We start from the raw sequence: 19,349 nt of genomic DNA on the forward strand, positions 1-19,349 counted from the left end.
GGGGGGGGAGATAACGGAGAGCGAGTGTGCATGGAAAACAGGTAGAATTTAAAATGTCAATTCAAACTAGCAAACTTTGCCATAAAAAAAAAAATCAAAAATCAAAACAAGACCTCTATTTTTTGCTTTGCCATTTTTCCAACATTAGACATGTTGCATACCTGAAACACAAAAGACTACCACATTCCTGTGAAATTACTCTTTCTTGTTTTGGAGTGTCCAGGGAGGCAGGTGAAGTCTGCCCTTATTACCAATGTCAGTGATTCGATTAGGCACGAGGAAAGCAAATGATCCCAATGAACTAATGATTAATCCGGCAGGTCTATTTACTAATGTACCAGAATGCATTAGAGGCATAAGTTAATGGGGACAGGACATCAATTCAAATACAAATGAACCACATTTGCATTGGACGCTTATTGACTGGTGTAACAAAACGAATTACAAAAGGTAATCTACTTATAAACCTTTGAGACGGATGAAACATGATTCCCTACATATCTACAATCCAACTTGGGCCCAGTCTTGCCTCCGGAAATGACAACATCAATACAAACAGATTGACTGGCCTGTCATCAAAATAAAACATCTGTTCAAATTAAAAGGGAGGCTGGAAATAATTAACCTGATTTCCCATCAGTGCATCCAGACAACAGTTCACTCTGATGGGTAAAGACAACTCGTGCTCCTTACTCTGTAAAGTTTAAAATGTCACTGTGACCTCAAGCCTTTTCGGATTCAAACATTCAACATACTTAAAGTCGACAGTTTTTGTGTACTTCAGACAAGTGACTAACAGCAACCATTCCTTATGGAGGCAGAAATGTTCCCACACTCTTCTCTGCCAGGTGAAGAAGAGCAGTGTGGGGGATCGTCAGACCTGCCCGAGGCGACAGTGCTATGGCACTCTTGAAATGGCTCCAGCCAAGTCTACGGACATCCCCAGGGGTGAGTAAAAAAATAAAAAATAAATAAAAAATACTCCTCCCACTTTGTGGATGAAAGGCCCAGACTTAATCCTTGCTTTGTTCTTGTACATAGATGAACATGAAAGCCCACTTCTGTGGATTGCTTCTCTCTGGGCCCTTGGGCACAGCACTGGACCCAGAGCACAGTCTTATCAATAATGCTGCGCTCTTAACTACAGGCTTAAACTGGTGGAAAATATTCCACAATTTGACGGAAATCCATCCATCCCCTCTTCCCAGCGGTAATGACACTTTTGCTAGCTTGTCTAATACCATCTAGTAAGTGATTTTTGTAAGGGGAGGAGGGGGTGTTTAAAAAGAGAAAAGCAGCAGTTCTATTTGATGTTTCGATCTGGGATTGATCTCAGAGGAAAGACTCACATTCTGAAAGTGGGATTATTGGCTTCACTGGCTCTCCTCAGATGTCAAAGATCTTTGAACAGCCTTGTAAAGTGCACTACTTCCAGGCTGCTGCTGAACTGCTTATGAACTCATCAAAAGAGCACCTGTCTCCATATTAATGAGGAACCATGCACTTGACAAGGGTCCTCTTCCCACACATACCTGTCCCCTGGAGAACCTCACCGCTTTTCCTGGAAACCGCAGAACAAAGGTGCTTCTCATTCTCGAGCTGGTGTCTCCTCACTTTCACACTCGGAAGCGGACTCAACAGATCTTCTGAGGAAACTAAGAGCCACAGTGAAAGTAAAAAGAACACAAACCATGATCAGAAGGACAGTTTTGTCGATCAGAATTTTGAAACACATGCAAAATAATATCTTACATTAGTATTAATCGTAAGGATGCTGCAGATTGCCGACTATGCAATTGACAAAAAGGGGTGGGATCCTCAGGGTAACTTTCAATTTGTAAAGATACACATGTCCAATGAAATGATAATATCACAATACAGTGATTCTGTGATGATTGATAATCTGCAAGACAATCATATGATGATACAACACAATGTCTGATTAAGACTAAAAAAATCCCGTGAACCTTTTCTTTGGCTAATTAACTTCTGTTCAAGAAACCTTCATTCATGTCATAAATGCCACTTGGGGAGTCATGAAGTATGCCCCCAAGAGGCTAATTGGCATGGAAATATGTTTAGAGCACCATATTGTTTTATTAGTTTAACATTTGGAAATGTAATTTGATAATTTAATCCCAATTTTTTAATTTCATTTTTTGACAATATGTTGCCTCATCAATATTATGTCCAACCCCCTAACTGAAAGCATCACAGCAGGTTCTTCACTTCATTAGACAAACTCCTGCTGTATTAAAACAATATGGAAAGCATGTTTGCTTTTTTAGCATTTTTTGTTGTGACTGCCTTTCCCTAAATGCAGCACTCTTTTGTCCTGTTAAAGGCTTTATATGCGATTTCTCACACTTAAATGTAATAGAAATCAAGTACATCTTCTGAAAATAACTCTGTGAGTCATGACTGTCTACAATGAGTGTAACACCCGAGTCCCACTGTCTGTGATGTTTTCCGAGTTTTCCGAGTCCTATCTTCAGTTTGTTTATATCGCCGGGACGGCCGGCTGACTCCTCCCCTCGCGAATAAAAGTTGTTTAATTGAGGGACTAGAGAAAAGAAGAATAACATACTGTACTCACTGTTTAACTGCGTTTCTAGATTACGCTCATTTCAGGTAAATTTACGTGCAGTGTGAAGATACAAGCATAATAAAGATCACTAGCATTAGCATGCTAACACAATAATGCACCGTGAGTTGTTTTGGTTTCATGCTGGTGCTCAAGGGCGACATCTGCTGGATCAAAAAATTGCATATAAAGCCTTTAAGGTTGTTCAATGAGGCAATGTTGTTGCCATTTGCAGAAATGCATAATACTTTTTTAAAGTTTGACACCGGGTAGTGCTATCTAAAACAAACCTTGAGGCTGGGTGTATAGTGTGATGTGGGGAGGGGGGGTTGGGGCATGGCTGAACTGTAATTGATAATGTAAAGGCAGATGGGGGTCTCCAGGGAAACCGAAAGAATCCAAGCAGATGGCCAAATTGCCACTTATTTATGTGGAGCAGAGGGCTCAGCCCCCTCACCCGCATGGTATGATGGATCATTATAGCTCTCTGTGCATAAACACCAATATGCTTTTAAATCTGGACGACAAAGCTGAAGAAAGCCAACAAGCAAAAGAGCTGTATTTTAAGGCTGGTGTCAGGAGCAGGGAGGGGGGGGGGGGTCTGGTTATGGCAAACAACCTATGCTACAATGAATCTGATTAAACACCATCCGCTCTCAACCTCCACTATGTTACCTCCCTCACAATGTGGTAAGAGGTTTGTTCCATCTGTGCCGAATGCTGTTGTGTTTACAGATTCACCAGTTAAGGAGCTGACAGTAGTAACAGATACCGCTTCCATGGAGGACTAGTGCATACAGAGTTTTCTTTCTTTAAAGCCAGACATTTAGGAGGAGTCAAAGTAACGTGTACACACAAGGATCCATGCACACACACACACACGTCCTTGTGTTGGTGGTCAGTGTGTTTTGATGACACACACTGTCATTATGTTCGATCAGCTGTTCTGTGCGCAGACACAGACAGATTGGTTAATATGGTTGAGGCCCCTTTGATCCCACCCGGCCCCTGGGTTAACTCTATTAATGTCACCACGGACAACCTATTTCATATTTACTAAGCCTGTTTCATCTCCCCGTGCAGTAATTGGTCTCCTAATGTGAGAGCGCTGATGTGAAGGCCATCCATCGGACTGAAATTACAGCGCATTCTTTCCCTTCTTCTCATAAAGGCACTTCAATACTAACCAGCTTTTCACTGCTGGGGATTGTAGCTCTAAGCAACACTTCTAAATCATTCGTACAAAGCTGTCCGTCTGTGGTACAAAAAATGCATTAATGGACGAAAAAAAATGAACATCGCTGAAAACTCGTGGTCAAAACCTGGGATTACTCATGGTGTCTTTTTTTAACAATAGACTGGCGTTAAACTGTTATTGTATATATAACGCTTGGATAAATGTTAATCAGAAATTGCAAAGTAAAAATACTAATACTTCAAGCTCATGTGTGCTCCTGTTTCTATTAAATTCTGATTTATTTGGATTATTTAGGGTTATTCTTGTCACTGATTTAGAAACTTAAGGAAGGGAATGTGTGAATCCAGTTTTATGACGATAAAAACCACTGCAGTATTTTCATTTATTTTTTTAAAACTGTCAATATTTTGAAATACTGTATAACTGTATCTGTATCGTATATGTACCTGAATGGAATGGTATACTTTTTTAAATAAGTAAATAAACATTGTGTTTAATAAAGAGCTGGTTATTTTCTGACTTAGGGATTCTAAATGGCAAACAAAACTGGAAAGATATCACAAGTACAGAAAATACATCAGATGATACAGTGAGGAGAAAAAAACGGCCCACAGAACAGGAACCTAAATGTGTCATTAAGAGGGGAATGTATAACAACTCCCTGGGCCTCACATATTTCACCTTCAAGAGTAACACCAGCAAATATTAATATTTGCTTTTCATTTCAAGTAGCAGGGGTACTCGGTTCAGGGTGAGTGAAAGAAGGAGCAAAGCGTATGTGTGGCAAATGTGGCCTTCATGCAGGATATTATAGTGATGAGGGCTACCTGATCGGTCAATGATATAGAAGGTTTTTGTAATTTATGACATTTCTACCATAGGTGAAATGGGAATAAACGCACACAAGCTCTAGCGCAGAGAGTGAGGATAAGGCTTTCTTTGTGTTTAAGATGATGATCGACAGAAGCTGTAAAAGTCAGCCTGTTCCTCCATGTGTCTTTCTTGTAGAAAGCAGTGGCACCGTAGTGTTGTGGAGAGCTTACTACATACCCTACATTACACTTCGAATCCCTAGGAGAACAATCAGTGTTTAAGTTACCACACAGTGGAGGCACTTTTGGTTCTTACTAAGTAGTGGTAAACCCATACTGGTTTTTCAAGGTCTATATCGATAACATTATTAGTTCATGAGACTGATAACCAATATTTGGAATAGATATGCATTACAGTAAAAAAATTTAATTTCTGTCAAACTTTTGAATTTTTAATATGACAAACTCCAACACTAGACTTTCTTTAAATGCTCAACCGGAGACTCTCCTCCTGCTCCATGCTGCTCTCATCTCATGACAAGTGGCAGCCAGGCTTCAGTGTAGATTGGCTATCATCATGTGACGTCTAGCAAATCGGATAGTGCTGTGGGCGGGACATTAGGTGAGACGACTGGTGAGTGAAAAAAGACAGAAAGACACCCATGCAGTGGAGCTAAAGTAGCGCACTTTTTAAGTTATTCATTTTATTGGTGATCAGTAAAATAAAACGCTGATACAGATAATCAGCCAAATGCTGAATATTGTGCCCCAATATTCAGGCAGGCCGAAAAACAGTCTACCCCCTAGTTCTTAAGAAGTTCAACATAAGTATTAAAGTCTATTTAAAAAGCTTATATGAAAAGTACCAAACGCTGTGAAACATCGCAAGTGAACTATCAGAAAGAGTTTTAGAGCAGCAGGGGCCCTTACACCTACTGAAGAATGTTTTATTTTTTACAACCTGGGTCCTATTGTCTTGGTTAAGACGAAAAGGTCTATCATTCATGATAGTGTAAAAATCATTATGTTTGTAGAGATGAGTAGCTTTACAACCAATCCCAATAAAAGTAAAATCTTAAATCTTAAAATCTTAAAGCACCTTCAATAAATAATAAATGCTCAAACTGATGATGATGGTTTGAGTTAAGCTTAAAAAATTTGACTCTAATTTTCTTCTTTGTCATAAATCAAACCTACGTGAAAATTCAAGGTTTTCAGAAAACACAGAATGGTTATTTCTCAAGATATATGTACCATATACTGTACCATGGTAAACGATCAAGACTGATTTTGTTTCACTTCAAAATGGATGTGTGAAATAGTAATGTAAGGTACTGTCTACAGCAAACACATCATTCCTCTGCAGCATGTGCAGGAACCACAGACATGTAGAGAAGGGAAAGCTATGGCCAATTGTATGAAATTTTGGGCAGTTTTCCATCAATCAAAATTAATTCCTTAGCCTCATGAGCAGTTCACAGATTTTTAGGTAACAAATAAAAAGTGGATAATCTTTAGAAGGACTCCTTTGTTTCAGATCTATAATGGTGCCCACTCATTCAGCACTTCAGACTGAAAAGTATGATTCCACGACTAAAACTGTGTCCGTCTCTGCACTCAATTTTGTTAATAACTCGCTCGGAGGGAGTAAGAAAGAATCTGGAAGCAATTTGTGACAGTACAGCCAAGTTTTCTTTTCCTTCGACAAAAGTTATTCTAACTATTGACCTTTACACTACTTGAATGGCATTTCCAAGCATTCTGGGTTGCCATCACTGCTCTCAAACGGAACTTTTTAATTCTGTGCGTCAGTGTTGTTTCAGGCCTCATCTCCAGGGTAAAGCACTTAAACTATTACTATATATGCTCACTCTTTCAGCACCTTATTTCAACATTCGGCCATTCTGATATTTCTGAACTGTTGTTAACACATTACAAAGTCTACCCCTGAGAAATCGTGGTTTGGAGGTTTTTCATGTCAAGCAGTGAAAATAAATCTATCATTGTTTGACTATCCAATTTAAACACTTATATCATTTTTATCTGCAGGTCGAAAACGTACCCTTACATATTTCAAAACAGAATTTAGTTGTCAACTATCCTTTATGATGCACTCAAACAATCTGCCGATCTTTCTTCCTTTTACACTGCTGCTCCCTTGTGGTGTATCCAGATATGATAGGCTGCTTTGACAAAGTGTCTGTAAATCCAAAAAGTCCCTGGTGATTAATTAAAAGCAGAAGGGAGATGGGTTGTTGTATTCATTCCTGTTATAAGAGTTAATGATTGAAGGTAGAATTAGAACTTTTAAATAGATTTTCTTTTTTTTAAAGTTAGACAAATAAAGGTTCAATCGTGTAGGCTGAATCGTAGCACTGGAAATAATTGCCTCAGTCATCTAAATTTGGTATTTGCTTCTTTTAAATGCTCTTGATATGCAAATTAGAACAGAAAAGAGTTTATTGCTGGTAATGTTATTTATAAGGTGAAGGCTGTTTTAGGGAAATCTGATAACTGAAAGCCATCTCCAAACTTCCAAATTACTCCAGTCCTTGAGACTCATCCCTCAGTCATATCCTCATCCTGCGACCACATCACCCTCATCCCAGCTCCTGTCTCTCACCAAAGCAATCAGGTAAATCCCACATTAACTCCGGGGAAACAGCCCATTAATATTTCACTTGTTTCCAAGCCTGTTTGTGCCATTCATCAATGCCCAGCCTCTCCTTTCAAAGCCATACATTAGAACTATTTTCAAAATACTTCATTGTCAGCCTGTGGCAGCCTCATTACTTATTAAGATAAGAGAAAAGATGTGCGCGAGCAGTTGGTGGCTCAGCTTGCTTTAAAAGCTGCTTTCTACTGTTTCTACCTCCTCTGCATGCCTCCTACTCCACCTCCTCCGCTGTACTTGTTTGTTTGCTAACAATGTCAGAGAACCTTTGGGAAGTTGTTAAGCTGAACATAAGTGGGATGTAACTTTAGTAGATGGGGAAAAAAACAACGTGTCCATGCTGTAGAGTTCTAAAATAAGAGTGTATTCAGCTCAGTCAAGCTTTACCAGAGTGTCAGTATTTTTAATCCGCCAATTTGATCTTAAATCTCAAAGAGGGACATGAGCAAAATAATAGGATGAAGGATGAATAAAGTTTGCACAGCATTTCACTATAAATTAAATTAGATGATATGCATTGTATGAAGCTGTGCTACAGTAACTAACTGTGAAGTATTAAGTATTATTGTATGCGGACAGTATAGAATACAGTTGATGAAAAAACTACAGGCTTGAATCAATAAGAATGAGATGTTTTCTTAAAATCAGGGCAAATGTGGATTGAAATCCACAAATGAGGTCCTCAGTAGGATAACATATCTGTCATTACTGCTCACTCATGAGTAAGCAAACATTGCAACAAAAAATACAGTAAATAAATGAATATTATTTATAATTTAAAACAGACTGCATAAGTAACTTTCACTGTTACATTTCAGACATTGTGCATTAAGATCTGATACTGGAGGAATAATTTTCCCAAAAGCTTTCAAATGTCAGGTGAAAAAAGTTTGAGAGGCAACCAAGAATATTAACATTTATTTTAAGCCATTATTCGTATAGGATAGTATACAATTGTTATTGGCCCTTAAAGCACTCAGGGCTGGAGGGAAAAGACTACCAGGATTGTCACTTCAGGCATATCAAGAGGAATAAGCTGCCATCCTGCTGGAGCGACGACACAAGAACGATTGCAGTGATATTACCTCATCCTGGCTGACAAAACATTAAATTGCCATGAAGGGTGTTCAAAAACTTTTACCAAAGAAAAAAGAAGATCAGAGAGGAAGATGTAAGAAAGATATAATCTTACTTTATAATCGGACTTTACTGTCATTCTTCCAGCATGATAACATACCTTGGTAACTATTGGAAAGTGTTTCATGACAGCTCTACCCATCAAAACTCTTGAAGGCAGAGGTGTTTATGATCAATTATAGAAATCCTGTATACAGCATAATACATTATTAATTAAGAAAGTTACAGCCTTTTAGACCCAAATGTGTTATGTCGACTTTATTAAACTCTAAAACCCATAAAAAACGAGTTAATGAATAGAAACCAGTAAGAGGAAATTCCCCAGGTGACACAAAACTCAAGGAGGTCAACAGCAGGTTAAGGACAGAGTCTGGCATTCATTTCTCAAGTGTCACAAAGCCAGCCTCAGCTCCAGTGGAAAGTCAGGATAAAAATATGCTACACCTGGTGAGTATACTTACATCATGCTATCTGGCGAAAGCAATGTGACTCTACAATGAACCCGGGAGTCTGTTCTGTTTGACAAACTCAACATTTTGAAAAACACATGTCAAACAAATAACATGAAGGCAACATCGACAGGCTATACAGTGTAGGCCTTTTAGAAGATATGACTTGTCATACCTAAACAACCACAGGTGGAAGTAATAAGACTAATGAGTGCTCCTTTCCACTGTTTTCACAGAAAGCTGTCATTAAGCTAGCAAGCATAATATCATGAGCCTGGTCCTAGAAGACCTCAGTTAAATTTGGTCATTAGGCTATTAATGTGATTAATTACACCTGTGCTTTCCCTTGCCATGACACTTTCAAATGTCTCCTGTAATCACTGCAGCACAGTGACAAGGGCCTTTGTAACTGCACCCTCACATAGACCACTATTAGCTTACTGGATGGAACAACATAACCACTATAATAGAAAAAAAGGAATTGACTCAATAAGTGGAAAGCCACAGCTAACAGCATAGCATAACTATGAAACATACATTACAAAACGTCTGGTGACATCTATAGCCAGATCTTATAACGTAAACCGAGAAATGTAAGAGTAGCTCACCATCAGATCACATATCCTAATTCTATTAAGCTAACTTTATGAAGCACATTGGCATGCGCGCTTAGCTTGTTATTAAAAGTAGGCCAAGTCTAGCAAACTAGCATTAAACAGTACCCCCTTTAGAAGCCTTGTAGCCCACTTTCACTAACTTACAGCCAGTACAGTATGAACCAGGTGTAGCAGTTGTGTTAGCAAGCCACTTACCTAGCACTTTTTCTTCCTTAAAAAAAAGTCTTAATGGTCCACCTCTTTATGACAGGTTTCCCTGAATGTCTTGAACGTACATGCTGGTTAAGTTCTTTTCGGCTGTGGCTCAGTTGGTAGAGTGGGTTGTCTCTCAAATAACCGTAAGGTTGGAGGTTTGATCCCCAGGTAACTTTACGTTTGTTTGTCTCCATGGTAAACTCACATTGCTTTCTTTAAGGTTAACAATACAATCTGAGAATCGTTATTAGGAGGGCTGGTAGGCCTGTATAAGCGAACAGACAACGATTGATTTACACCTTGATTTCTATCTTACCAGCTTACAATGTAGATCAAAACAATGACTGTCATAGAACATATGAATAGGATTAAGTAACAACCTGGGAGTGTGTGCTCACATTTGGAAATCAAAACCAAGAAATCAATGGCAACATGAAAGAAACCATTAATAAAATATCTAATTGACATAAAATTATTTATAAGTTGTGAGTAGTCACTTTACAAATGTGTTTATTTTTTATTCAATATTTCTAAAAATAGGGGCGCACTGGTGGCGCAATGGTTAGGGCACGCGTCCCATGTATTGAGACTCTCGTCTCGAGCAGTAGGCCCGGGTTCGCCTCCACCCGTGGCCCCTTTCCGCATGTCATTCCCCGCTCTCTCTCCCTGGTTTCCAACACTATCCACTGTCCTCTCTCTGCATTAAAGGCACAAAAAGCCCAAAAAATAAATCTTAAAAAAAATATATATATATTTCTAAAAATATATTTTTCAGAGGAAATCAAATTAAAACATCAGACGGGGGAATTCTAAATATTATCAATGACTTCTTTACTCTTATCCTACCAACAAATTAGACACACACAGACTACTGACTGGTGGTCCCTGGAAACTTGTTTCTGTGTGAAACAACGTTAGTGGAACAGTTTCAAAGTTAGTTTAAAAAATCTTGTTGAATTCTGTCCGCTGCGTTTGACTCCTATTTCATGAACAACTGACAAAAACCTTTTTGCAAAAGGTAGGCAAAATAAATGACCTTTTCAAAACAAGTGTAATACCTTGGGTCATTTATTTTTTAACAACATTATTAAAAAAGACTAGACTTGAAAGTACGTTCAATGCTGATTTTGACACTACTCTGTAACCTTTCAGTGGGATGCACATCAAATAAAAAACATCTTTAAAGTTCACCAAAATAAAAGGATGGTTTATTCTTCACAATTGAATCCCTTTACCAACTTTAATAAACAGGTTAGTTGATTAATGGCAAAATTGGTGCTGTATTTTTCACACCTTCTCCACCGAGAGCACTTAGTGCACTTTTCCTCATGGTTTACACAATCCGCTCAAGGGGCCAGGCAGGTACAGTACAGGGAGCATCATCTGTTCCCAAGCAGATTATTTACACTGTGCCTTTATCAGACATCTCAGCTCAGGCTATTAGTCATCACAGAGCAAATGGCAAGGCCCGCAAGCTGAGCATTTTCTGGTAAATGGTGATGAATGAAGCAACATTTCAGCGGACATTCATCAACTAGACGAAAGCTACACACACTGATCCTTCATCTCTCCAAGGATGATAGAGTTATTAAAAACACAACATTTCATTGGAATCAAATTTAAAGTTATGGCTAAACCAAACCAGTTACAGTAAGAAACTCAACTATATGAAATATCTGACTTATGTTCTGTTTTTATAAGATAATGAGGCTATGAAACTGAAACAGAGAGAAGAGGGTATAAACTCGTATAAAGAGCAGAATTTGTTTTTAATAAAATCATAAATTCTGCACAAATTTTTCCCTACTGAAGCAGTATGGGGGGGGGGGACAAGCATCTTAAGCCCTCCTTTGCAAGTGATTAGCCCCCCTGCCCCCTCTGTCTGATTTTTTTATATAAAAAATATTATAATGGAATAAGGTGTTAAAAACAAAACAAAGAATCAGACACAGCTGGAGTGTTTGGAGTGTGATGCACCACTAGGCAACATCCAACCTATCCCAAACCTACATGCACATACAAATCAGACACATAAGCATGGCAATGGCTGTCTTGTTTTCATACTCGTCTTTTTTTGGATTCAATCAGTCTCACACACTCTTCTTACCAACTCAGTACATGCATGCCAACACATTGCCAATGTGGAGAGAAAAAGGTGAGAATGATACAAAAGAAAAGTAACTGGTGATAAATCTGGCAAATGTGCACATCTACAGGTGTTGTATGTCTGTGTGTATGTGTGTGTGTGTGTGTGTGTGTGTGTGTGTGTGTGTGTGTGTGTGTGTGTGTGTGTGTGTGTGTGTGTGTGTGTGTGTGTGTGTGTGTGTGTGTGCGCGTTTGACTGCCATTGTGTTTGTGTGTGTGTGTATAAGAGAGTTCTGTAGGGACGTCCCTGTACTTTACTGAGTGGCTCCAGCGACAGCCTGGGGTGGCACATCCATCTATGTCTTTTTGCCAAATTTGATTTTAAATATTTATCACACCATACATCTTGGCTGAAACAAATTGCTGGCAAAGTGCTATTGTCTGTGAAACATGTAGTAAGAAGGATGGAGGCTTTAGAGGGAACATCAATGTTTCATTTGGTAAAATATATGACTGGGAAGTGTATGTGCAACTACAGCACTTTTTTTTTATAACAAGAGGATGATACAGAAGTTAAACTTTTCAAAGTTCATTCTTCCTATAGATTAAAGGTTGGGGAGAGTACTTTTAAATAAAATGTTCTTAGTCTTGCTGAAGCTGCATACTGGGTGCGCACATTTATATTCAAAGGGCATCCCTTATTACAAAAAATAAGCACTTTCATAAGATGTGTCCTTGTTGAAGGATTTTGAGAAAGCTGCCTGTATATTTAGATATTTTTTAATAAATGTTTTCTAAGTATAATAATCCTATCTAAAAATTAGAATATATGCAGCAGTTGCTATAATTATCATGCTTTATGACATCAGTTAACATTAAAAAAAAAAACACCTAAAGTGGTTCAACCTAAAAGAAAGGGAGGGAGTAAGAGGAGGGAAAAACTAGAATGATTATTCAACGGTTTATACATTGAAATATATAAAAGCTGGCTATTATGTCAGAAATTTGGATTACATTATTTTGCAGACTGAATGGTATAACACAGGTTGTAATCATAGTGATGAAAATGTGTTGATTTAGCATACGAGCATGGCTCTTGAAGTCCTTTTGTGCACACTGCTGCAACATAACATTTAAAAACTAGATTTAAAAATAATAATAATAAACATTAGACATAATTGGAATAAAGGCAGCTTCCCCAGCATACAAAAGATGATGTAGAGCTTACCTGGGGACATAACAGCTTCACTACTTATATGCTGGAAGAGGTCAAGCCACCAGCAGATTCACATAACACCTAAATTGTTCCATTTTAGGTATTGAACAGATTTATGATGAAAAACTGAGGAAGTTTAATTGCATGTGTATCTAGATATTTAGAGGAATGAGGAGAGAAAGTAGATGTTCCAGGTAGGAGAATTATTGCATCAGGAAATAATAAATAAATGACAGGCTGGAGTATTTTAGGAGAAAAAGTCCACATGCTCTTTGCCCTTTAAACGGCTTTAGGTAAATCATCAAGCTGAATGCTTCCACTAAATCTTTCCAAGCTGCTGCTGTTGTTCAGGGGCACAGAAGGATATAAATGACATTATACAGCAGAATGCAGTACAATACTTCAGCGACATCTGGCTTTGTTTATCTTCATGACTGACTTATGACTGTGTATTTAGAACATACACAGTATAAATTTGTCTAAATTGTCAAATTGTCCAAACAGATGAAAGAATGTGAATTTATGTAGCAACATAACAAAGTTAACGTTTAGTTATATTCACTTTTACAGAAACGTATACCTTTTTGTGTTGTATATTTGCACAACCACTAAATGACCACATGATGGTGATGTTGTCATGTGATAGATTAAAGATTGGCAGTCACAAAATGTAACGCAGTGTGCAAACTAGATACACCGAGTAGAGCATATAGTGCAAATTAATGTATTTCAACTCAACATTTAGAATGTATTTCTGTGTTTTTACATGTTTATTACAGCATGGTGTGATCTGAATGTGATATTGATACCCTTACCACTGTATCACTTTACAACTAAAAAGTGCTCAGAAAAAGAACGCAGCTCTCCTGACATTGTCCTGCATTAACTGAAGGGGGTGATTAGTGTTCATAGACTTTTACCCACAGATAGCCAATAGAGAGCTTGACAAGTCCCATTGTGCATGCAGTACAGTTAAAGTGACTGCGAGGCATTATTCGGGTCTTCCCTGGTAACAAAACATGCCACTAGATGGCACAAGTGTAGCATCACTGCTGGGGGGGGGAAATGCCTCTTTTATGCTGCCATTGTTTAAACCATTACATTAACCAAAAGACTGGCAACAAAAAGCAGCAGTGATTAATTACTAATTCAGTATTAGTACACATTATTATCCAGAATTCAGAAAGAAGCAAAATAACGGTGCAGTGCAACCAAACAGTGCATACACTCTGGAAAATATAGATCAGGAGCTTTGAGAACATTTGGACAAGCATCTCACAAATCTCCTCTGCGCATAAATATGTATTACATCTGCAACTCAATTAGGCATGGTGAAATCTGGCCTTTGGGGGCTGAAACCTGTGCACTTGCATAGATTTGTTCAAACCACTTTTCCACAGGCCTTTAGTTGCTTTTGCTCTTGCTGATAAGTTGACCAGTTTATTTAGGTTGTAAGCTAATATATACATTTGATCTGAATGCACCACAGGATTAAAGCAACTTCCATACATCTGGTTGATGCCATATAACTGGATGAAGGTCTGCAAAATAGCTTCATAACAAGTCAGCCTCGTGATGCTGGGATATGCAAATATCCCAGAAATCCAAATGGAGAACTGCAGCTTCATTAAATTTGGCAATAAAATATTTGCAATACCTCATTGCCTTCTAATGGCCATAATGAGAAGTATGACTGTATCCAATTGCCTTGCGTTAGATTTAATTTGTTTGGCATTTCACAGATGGGGATACATTTAGAACTGAGTAGATATGATAAGTCATTACAAACTCAGGACATAGACCAAAGCTTGCCTTGTGGTGAGTCTGTGTCACCGCAAAGCCACAAAAGACTGCACTCTTTCCAACAGGACCGTTTCATACATACTGAAAATACCAAACGTTGATTTTAACATATTGTGTTTCAACATATCAGGTTACTGGAACTTAATTAATGCAATTCCATTCCTTATAACTATCTGCAGCTGGCTTTTGTCCAAGCATAGATAAGATTGACCCTGCAGACTGAGCATGCCAAGTAAAGATAGCACAAGAATAAACAATGAAGCTGCCTGTAAACTGAGAAAAGAGGTAAACGCAGATAAGAATTCTATTCCTACACTGGTTTGCTGATTGCAGATTTTGCATTATATGATTGAAAGAGCTTACCGGAAATCAAAGAAGTGAATATCAAATAAAGATACGGATGGATCTTTGGTCAAACAATGATAAGCCACAGCAAGAGGAACTGACTGATAGTGAGGGTCTCAATACAGCAGCACCCAAGTGAACTATAATCTAGAGAGTGCAAATAGAATCTTTAGATACTGACGCTTCGCATCATGAGTCAGATTGTAAACACATTCTTGTTTTTCTTTTAATTCAATAAGCAGCAAAGTGACACAGAAGAGAAAAAAAAACCCAGATTGCCTCATTCAAGGGCTGTTTGTTTTGCTTTTTATAGCACAAATCAAATATGCCCCTCCATATGGCTGCAGACAAGAGAGCAAATGTTTACCGTAGCATCTGACACATGATTCAGTACATGCTACAGTATCTATCTATCTTTCTATCTATCTTTTTAAATTCGACATTTCAACATGTTATGCTAGCAGGCAGGATCATCAGAATTCAGGGCTTACAGCAGAGAGAATAATGAATACTACAGTGTAGGAACAATGCATAGCACAGAGCAAATGATTAGATCCTGTCAGGAGAATAAGACTCAATTTGATCACATCCTTTCCTTTTCAGAGCGCTACAGCAATCCATTCAATACATACACAAACTAGCTAATCAATTACAACCCCCAGCTAATGTAAAGATGCTTTTCATACAAAGCCCCCTTGCTGCGCATTGCTAAGATAAATTGGTTTTGACCCAAGCATGACCCTGGCTGATGTTCATGAGACCATTAAATTTCCTGCAAAGAGGGTGTAGTTGGGTTGTGTGTGTGTGTGTGTGCATTTGTATGCGTGTGCACAAGTCTGTGTGTGTGTGTGTGTGTGTGTGCGTGTGTGTGTGCGTGTGTGTGTGTGTGTGTGTGTGTGTGTGTGTGTGTGTGTGTGTGTGTGTGTGTGTGTGTGTGTGTGTGTGTGTGTGCATGTGCATGTGTGCGTGCATAAAGAGTATGAGAGACAGAGACAACAGAGATATAGAATACAACACAAAAGGGAGTACAGAAAGAGACAATAAAACAAAAAAAAACATGTGAAAGAGACTGTGGAAACATACTTCACAATTTGATTCTTTTCTGATTTGAGTTTTACACACCTTTCTTGAAAGTGAGCCGGATATTTATGTAGTTGCCTTTTCCACTAAAATGCACAACTTCACTATAAGCTAAGCAATAAGCGTGGATACAAGGTAACCAGGTTATGTCAGTACATCCACAACATCTACAGTAAAGGTAGTGGGCTGGGGTATATAAATTGCTTTTGTAAAGTACTTCAAACTTATGACTTAAGATATAATTATGGCCAGCATATTAGTCAAACAGGCGAAACAAAAAGGACACTGATATGAAATAGTAGAGGTAACACATATGTTGCTCCCCCGACCTGGCCTAGGGGTGCCAGGGAGGAGTGTGTCTTTACCCTGCAGTGGTCTGTCTGTATGTAAATACAAAGAAGCAACAAAGTTTAGCTGTGTTCAGCTCGGCTGCAGGATTTATTATGTTTCCTTTACATATTAAACATACATCTTCTCTTCTTGAGTCAACCAGAAACATACACACATAAATTAGAACATGAAATGTTCACATTAACTCCCTGTATGATTTCTAAATCATTATCAAAACAAAACAAACCCCTTTAACGTATCTCAGCATTTCCACATGCTCCGTAAAGTTACTAAGCATTAGCAACAGGTGCGCTAGCCTAGCATGCTAGTGTACATCTTCACATTTCTACTTTTCACATATACATAACTGTAAAAATACTTGGTTTCAAACCTTATACTTTACTGAGAAAATTCCTAACACTATTAACCATTATACTGGTGTTTATGCATGTGGTTTTGAAGACATTAAACCCACCTGTATGTAAATACAAACAAGCAACAAAGTTTAGCTGTGTTCAGCTCGGCTGCAGGATTTATTCTGCAGATTTTGCCTCTTTGGGGTATAATGCTCCTCACAAGCGCTATGCGCCCTCTAGCGACCTGGTTCGGTATTATGATAACATCGTACTTAGCTCAGTGCACTGGGATCTAGCTTTAAATAGCTATTTGAGATACATAAACATAAAAAAATATATTGGGGTCTCTTTTTAACCCATTTAACTTGTTCTTTCAGCAATGAACTGTATTTTCACTATAATTAACTTTTACAATGTCCCAATGGCTTTGAACCTTGTATCTTGTGATCCATTTTTAACCTTTTAATAACCTTTGTTTTTTAGCTTAAGACAAACCACATTTTCAACCCCTTACACATACAGCTTATTTTTGAGAGATTAAAAAAGAGAATAATGATTTTAATTTCTGCACCCGAAGATAAGACCCTGATGAAGGCCACAAGCCGAAACGCGTCGGTCTAATTTGTTAATAAAGTTGATCTTCATACTACAAGTGTTCCTGGAGCTTTTTGACCTCTTTCATCCGAAGATAGACAACAACTAAGCAGAACATTTATCTTGCTAAATGTAATATAAGTCATTAACATGACCTTCAAAGTTGTTTTAACAGTTTTTAGAAAGGATGTGTTTACACATCCAACTGATTCATGAAGCAGGAGCAGAGGAAATATAACTGCAGCTCTGAAAAGAAAAAAAAAACAGCACACTGCTCTTTTTCAGCATCACCATTAACAAGGAATCACAATAGAAATCAATAATGCATGCACAATAAATTAGTTTCATGTAAGATATGTGTAGAGTTCCCAGTATGAGTCAGAATGGTTTAATGTATCCATAATAATAAACTGAATATGTTATATTTACAATTCCATTAGCTACTCAAGCATAAATTGAATGCATTTATACATATGTATTTTGCATTCAAAAGGTTAGAGAGGGTAATCAGGAGACGTTATGAGTCATGCATCAAGTATCACAGATGTGAATTATAACCATCGGCTGTAATGGTATGGCTTTATAAAAATATGCATTGGAAGAAGCATTATCTTGAAGCTGGAAATGGAGAAAAAAAAAATTGTAAGCAAATGCTGAATTGTAAAAGCAGAGGATTGACAATTCCTAGAATGTGAAAAGTTAGTTTGTTTTTTACATATTCCAGCTTAATAATTTATTTTATATGCAAGCATGCAGACTAAACTGTGTGATGTGTATTGTGGCAGATAGCTACATAAAACATTGACATGTGAGGTCATTGTGCGAGGTCACCACATAGAAACACGTGGTCATCTTTGTTTATTCAGATCTCAGAGAAATTCCTGAAAATGATTCCCATTTGCCAGTTCAATTCAGCGAATCAATCACTCTCCCACAGACAACTCGTTTATTTTGTATAATACTCACTAAAGAGACAAATGGGATGGTCTCTGGTACATGGCCAATAAAAGTTGCTAACAATTTAAGTTAGCACACATCAGCAGCAAATCACACCCTCACACTGCAGAACATCCCAACAATTACTGTCATGGCATTGGCACAGCAGAGATCAGCTGTACAATCGTTAGCTTACATTAGCTAACAGACATTGAGCGGAGGATGCCACAGGGGTAATGTGAATCTTTGCACATGTTGCAGGCAAAATGAAGACAATTATTTTTGTTGCTCTAACTCTCTAACTCTGCTGTGAGTGTGTCATGTGTGTCCCTGATCCCTGTAATGGATTAGCACAGTGACCATGGATTCAAGGGTCAGCTCTTGTAGCTGTGAGCTACGACCTCAGTGTACTGTACTTATCCCACAGCGTTTAAACACTTCCACTTTGCTGTGCTGGCTCTCACAGCAGCATGTGGACGCAGTGAGAAGCCCCATCAGAGCAGTTTGTCATGTTAACATAATCCAGAGTGATGTCTGGTTAATTTGTTTCCCTATTCGAATAACCTTGCATATAAATAGTAACCAGCAGCAAGCGTGTTTCATGCATTTTTCACCTCTGGAGCCTCAGAGGAAATTAGCATTTGAATTTGTAATCATGTCCCTTTTAAGTTGCATCACATGCAGAGGCTGAAATGAGGAGACAATTAACCTGCACAGCTAAGTGGACAAGAGGATCTGACCAAAATAGCTCAGAGGAAAATTAAGTCACATTACATATTTCATGTTCTGTTTTAATCAGGGTGGCTGTGGGTAACAATTTCATCCTTAAATCTCAGTAACAGGATTGTTATTTAAGTTACACTGCTAATATACAACTCTATGTATACAATTAACCTCCATGAGAACTACTTACAGTATGTAGATGAATGAATAAATAA

This window comes from Labrus bergylta, chromosome 3, assembly GCF_963930695.1.
Source record: "Labrus bergylta chromosome 3, fLabBer1.1, whole genome shotgun sequence".
Classification (NCBI taxonomy): domain Eukaryota; kingdom Metazoa; phylum Chordata; class Actinopteri; order Labriformes; family Labridae; genus Labrus; species Labrus bergylta.